The following is a 6,558-nucleotide window of genomic DNA, read 5'->3' as shown; positions in this document are numbered from 1 at the left end:
CACTTACAAAATAACTAGGAATGTTCTTCTGTAGTGGTAGTATATTTAAGTCAATTTTATTGAAAGGACGCGCGCCACAATCCACACACAAGGCGGCATCGGTGAATATAGACATTCAAACGTCGTTTTTTTTCGTTTAGCCGCAGGGCATAAAAATCAGGTTTTCGCATAATCACCAAGCCTTTATCTGTGTTTTTTGAAAAATTACTTCGGAGTGTTCTATTTACAAGGCAAATATTAAATGTGCAACGTAAGAAGTTGGTCAGATTGGTGATTCACGTAGAATTTAAAGGAATGGCGAAAGGCGATTTTTAAAAAATCGGTAAACGCAAAAAAAACGTTTTAAACAGCATTTTTGTTTTCAAACGACCGCCATTTTGTTAAAACCCATGTTTTTGACTTGTCCGAGGTTCATGCCATAGCGACATCTTTACTGATTCAGAATCTGTTCGATTTTTTTGTTTCAGATAACCAGAAGGACTGGAATCGTGTACGCCATGGCACAACTTTTTTTTGAACACCCTCACTTCACCAGCATGTAACTATTCTAATTATGAATATTTTTTTTCCGTCCTATTTTTGTTTTATTGTTGAAAGATAGATAAACGAATAATGATATAATGGATAGTAAAAATATTCTTTGTTTTATTTTTACGGAGTTCGAAAAAACGTCCGAAATTCGTGTCTCTACACTAGAATACCCCCTTAAACTGTTTATCGTTCCCAACAGTTCTGTTTAGGTCTTCATTAGGTTCCCCTTGACGATAACCCAATATTTCTCTGTTAGGTCGAGCTCTGACCTGTTATGAGGGTTCTTGTCCATAGGCACTACCTATATGTTGTTAGCGACCAATTCATGACTTTTTCGTCGCGATGGCAGGATACCTAATCCGAACAAAACTGCACAGAACAATCGTGTTGGTTCAGGATAGGCAGCAGATGTTTTTTCCAGACACTTATTAAAACGTTCATTGCCCAACGCGACGTTTTTAAGTTTCTTGCTGGGCCCAATTCGCGGATAAATAATTAAATGAAGATCAAACTTAGTTTATAGACAACTTTTACATGATCTAGTAACATAATTTTAATTTGAAGACGAATTGACAACAATAACAAATGTCAAAATCATATTATATGGGTTTTGCGAAAAACTGCAGTACAAACCATCCGTACTATAAATTAATAAAAAGTATAGTATAAAGATTATAATGATATGGTTATGATTTTATTATTATTTCACATATCCTATAGTATTCTTTCAAATTCCATTTAAAAATCCTATTCAATTGGAACGAGGAAAGTATCACCCATATTAGGGTGACGGGGCGACGAACGTGTTAACGTGAATTTTCCGGTTGACGGGCTCAATCGCAATGGGAATGGAGCTTTTGAAGCCACAGGTACAAACATCCTGCCAAACCAGATATTTATTCGCGAACCTCGACATTTTCATCCTGTCCACAAAGTTGTTTAAAGTCTCCCTCGACCTAGGCTTTGTCGTCCATAATCACGCAATCGAGTTTTTTAGCCCCCATAAAAATAGTCCAAAGTTAAATCGCATAATCGTGGAGGTCATTACGTGAAATCATTCGTTCATCTTGCTTAAGCCTTTGAAGGGCACTTAATTGTCCTACAAAAACTCGATGATCATGGGTCTGTAGCGGTCGCAATTAACTGTTTCTTTCTGGCCGGATACTCTTGAAAAAGAACGGACCAATGATTTCACTGGCCCAGAAAGCGAACCAAGTGTCCCTGCATGATGCCTGTGGCTATGCGTGGTATCATATAGAGCAGGGGTTCTCAAACTATTTTGGTCGATAGACCCCTTTTCCAGAATTAAGTGATACCTCAGACCCCTAGAGCTGAATTTTTCGAACAAAGTTTCAAACTAGTTTTTGTCATATTCACACAAAATTCTTACTAATTTAAAGACTTTACTGTTGGTTAACCTGTTATAAGGCCGTAACAACTTGATTGCCACAAACAGAATTTTTTTTTTGCTGCACTTGGTATATTATTTCAATATTTTGCTTAACCAAAGACTTCTAAAAATATCTCAGAAGATATCAACACTACGACTTTGCGTTTCTCTCTAGCTTCGTTATCCGTCGTTCGTCATCGTTTAGCGTATCGCATGTGTTGGTACAAAGGGGACGTGTGCCACTTTTTTAACACTTTCGGTCTGACACACCGACGCGAGTATAGGAGTAACTTTTCTGGACAAGTGCCTTTTTTCATATTCTAGAATATTGTTGAATGAAATGTATAAATTAATGTTAATGGCGTGGAATATTTATTGAATATAATGCATATAATCATTACCGGACTATTCTTATTTGATTTCAGTCCCTTTTGTAACTGGATTGAACGGGTCCATATATTAACTATTCGTCGATATATTCGTCGTTAGATTCATACGTTCAAGTGCAAAATATATGTTTGACTTTCGTATAGTTATTCGCTAAATATAATGGTCATACATATACACACTTGTGATAGAATTTCACTTGTGGAAGAATTGTAAACAGTAAACTATAAACAGATCGGTAGTTTATGGTAATTTTTAACAGTTACAGTTTCGGGGATTTTTTTTTATAGTGAAAAATATCAACAAAAAAACAAGAGAAAGAAAAGGAAGTTCCTAGAAATCCTTTTATATCATCTTTTTATGCCCTATCTATAAAAAGGCATTAATTCTTAGTTTACCAAGAATACAGAGACAAAGAATATTAGAAATATGCTAACTTTATATTCCAGAACCTTTATCATCTGGTGATTATATAGAAGGTCGGTATACATTCTTCGATAAAAGACCCGAAAACACGCAACAACTGCATGAAATGAAAAAAATATGTTTGCTTCGAGCATGCAGTTATGCTATGTTCTGATTCTTACTCCAATGAAACCACAATCGATTAATACGATTTCATATTATTTTTGAAGTGGGACTACGTCTAACCGAAATATATGGGGGGTAAAATGAAAACCTAAACGCAGAACATGCAGGAAAAAATTAAAGATTCCGAATGCTAATAACTCGAACATTTCTTACTGGATCAGAAAGATGTTTGCATCAATTGATAGGGAATATTTCTACGCGTCTATTGCAATCAATAAAATGTTATTTTTATAAGATAAACAATATAATAACTGTAAAATGTTAAGCATTATCTAAACGCCCAAACTGCCTCGATTTGATTGGTCCGATTTACGGTTTCCCCAACACAGCCATCAAAACTAAGCAGCCTTGTGGAAATCGACATTGCAAATACATGAAAGTAGGGGGGTTTTCGTTCTCACCGAAATGTGTTCCCTAACACAGACTTCGAAAACAAGCAGCGTTGGAGAAATCGGCATCGCAAACACATGAAAGTAGGGGAAGTTTTTGTTCCCACCAAAATATGTTCAGAGATTTCAAAACCAAGGTGCCCGGAGGGAATCGACATTGCAAATTCATGCAAGTCGGGGGAATTTTTCTTCCGACTGAAATGTGTTTCCCTAACACAGACTTCAAATCCATGGAGCGTCGGGAAATTCGCGTTGCAAATTCATGCAAGTTGGGGGCATTTTTATTCCGACTGAAATGCGTTTCCCTAACACAGACTTCAAATTCATGGAGTGTCGGGAAATTGGCATTGCAAATTCATGCAAGTCGGGGGTATTTTTGTTCCGACTGAAATGTGTTTTCCCAACACATTCAAGGTGTCTGGGGAAAATGGCATTACAAATTCATGCAGGTGGGGGGCTATTTTTGTTCCGACTGAAATGTGTTTCCCTAACACAGATTTCAGAACCATGTGTCTGGGGAAATCGGCATTGCAAATACATGCAGGTCGAGAGCATTTTGGTTCGACTGAATTGTGTTTGCCTAACACAGACTTCAAATCCAAGGTTTCTGGGGAAATCGGCTTTGCAAATAAATCCCAACTGCGAGTACTTTTGTACTCGCTTGTCTATGTGTTCCCCTAACACGGTCTTCTAAACTTACTTCGAAACCTGGAAAAATGGTGCAGACACTAGAGGCGAATGAACTTTCAGGTTTTAATCAAATTCGTGGTTCGAGAGGTGCCTACACTTGAGAGATGCAAACTTCAGAGGGAAATGTAAAATAAAATAATCGTTTGATTATTCTTCTGTTCACATATTTTGTCCGTAAAAGGACTGTCATTTAATTTATTGTAGCGAAGAACATAATCTATCACAATGAATTGACCTTACATGTTCAATCTTTTTACTCACAAATCAAATATATTCAATTTAATTGAATTCGGAAATTGTTTTACTCAATCAAGAATTTTATCGATACAAACAAGTGATTGCTAAACTAAGGTAGTCCCACGCCAACCTTGCGGTTATATCATATATATATATATATATATATATATATATATATATATATATATATATATATATATATATATATATATATATATATATATATAACCCACCCATTTTTTTAGCTCTTTATACTTCCATGAATTATATTCAGTTGCTTTCTATCAATTAATAACAGTGAAAAATTCAATTTTCGGTATTTGTGTTGGAGTATCAAAAATTACTCTGTTTTGAGGAGGCTGAATTAGATGACTATTAAAACATAAAAAAGACGAAGAAAACATATTTTTTTGGGTTTTTTCATTTAATCATACCCTCTTCTTCAAATAAATGCCAATAAAGCCTGAAAAATACACATGGCAACATTACAGAGAAGTTCAATTTTCGGTCTGTGACACCGTGCGCGAGTATACGTGTTATGATTTTGCACGCGAGTACAGGAGGGTTAAAAACAGCCATTACTTTTATTCAAATAATTTATACGGTTTTGTTCGTATGAAACTAATTTAAGTCAATGTCCGAATATTGGCAAGCAGGATGCCAAAGTTCCCTATAGGTGCACACGAAATTCACTAATGAATTACCTTCCAGCCATCCTACGTATTGGACTACTCGTTTCTTGTATACATTTCTAATCTCACTCCTTCATAAGACAGCTTTACAAAAAAATCAGACACAGAAGCGAGTCTCAGGGATTCCTTCCCTCGTCATTGTAGGAGCGACATTAAGTGGTGATGCTTAACAGCCTCATGCACGGTGCACGTTTGACCCAAATCGGACAATACTAAATATATTAAATGAGGTTTTGAATTTCACGCAAAAATAATGCATAACCCCCAACCTAATATTTCAATTTACGGACTAGCTCTCTCAAACTTAAATGATGATTTCCGAGTACCATTCCTTTTATTTTGTCGATGTTTTCAACAGTTGAAGAGGGTAGTGGTCGTCCTTTGCGTGGGAAGTCTTTTTTTTTAAATTCATTATTTGAAAGTTTTTCAGTCTTCTGGGCTGGTTCGCCTCTTTATCGACGGCATTTGCCGCAAGGTTTCGTTGGGAACAGATTGCGCATAAAATTATCATATAGAAATTGGACGTAAAAATTAAACACAATGAATCCTTTTACGAAACATAACTTAACAAAAAAATGGGTGGGTTATATCTATGATATAACCGCAAGGTTGACGTGGGACTATCTTAGCTTAGCAATCATTTGTTTGTATTGATTAAATTTTTCATTTGTTTGTATTGATTAAATTTTTGATTGAATGAAACAATTTCCCAATTCAATTAAATGTGAGTAAAATTATTGTACAAAGGCTATGTAAGGTCGATTCATGCATTGTGATAGATTATGTTCTTCGTTTCAAGTAAATTTAATGACAGTCCTTTTACATTTGGTATGATGGATAGGACAAAATATGTGAACGGAAGAATTATCAAACGATTATTTATTTTACTTCTACCCCTAAAGTTTGCATCTCTCAAGTGTATGTACTTCTCGAACTGCGAATTTGCTTGATTTGATGAACTTTAGGCACTCAGTTTCGAACATGTACCTTAAACGCATATTGTTTAATCAATAGGCGTTATCGCAGCAAATGGTTATCAACATTTTGCCTAATCATCAAATGGTGTGCTTAGAAATTCTGTGAGCTGAACATATGAAGTCATATCCTTCAATGCAATCTTGAATAACCGAGCAAAAACGTTGTACCCGTACCCGTACCCGTACCCGCTATGCAAAACAAAACTGCGGGTGCAGAAATACCCCCGACTTGCATGAACCAACAACTTCAACTTCTATAGAACAAAAATACCTCCGACCTGCATGAATTTGCAATGCCAATTTCTCCAGGCACATTAGTTTTGAAATCTCTGTTAGGGAACACACCGAGCAAAAGCTCGCCCTACTTTCATGTATTTTCAATGCCGATTTCCACAAGTCTGCTTGGTTTTGATGGTCGTGTTGGGGAAACCGTAAATCGGGCCAATCAAAACAAGGCAGTTAGGGCGTTTAGATAACGCTCAACATGTCACAGTTAATCAATTGTTTATCTAATGAAACATAACATTCTATTAATTGCGATAGATGCGTAGAAATATTCCCTATCAATTGATGCAAACATCTCTCCGATCCAGTAAGAAATGTTCGAGTTATAAGCATTCGAAATCTTGCATTTTTTCCTGCATGTTGTGTGTTTAGGTTTTCATTTTACCCCC

This window comes from Toxorhynchites rutilus, chromosome 2 (assembly GCF_029784135.1).
Source record: "Toxorhynchites rutilus septentrionalis strain SRP chromosome 2, ASM2978413v1, whole genome shotgun sequence".
Classification (NCBI taxonomy): domain Eukaryota; kingdom Metazoa; phylum Arthropoda; class Insecta; order Diptera; family Culicidae; genus Toxorhynchites; species Toxorhynchites rutilus.
Note: the sequence above shows the minus strand (reverse complement) of the source record.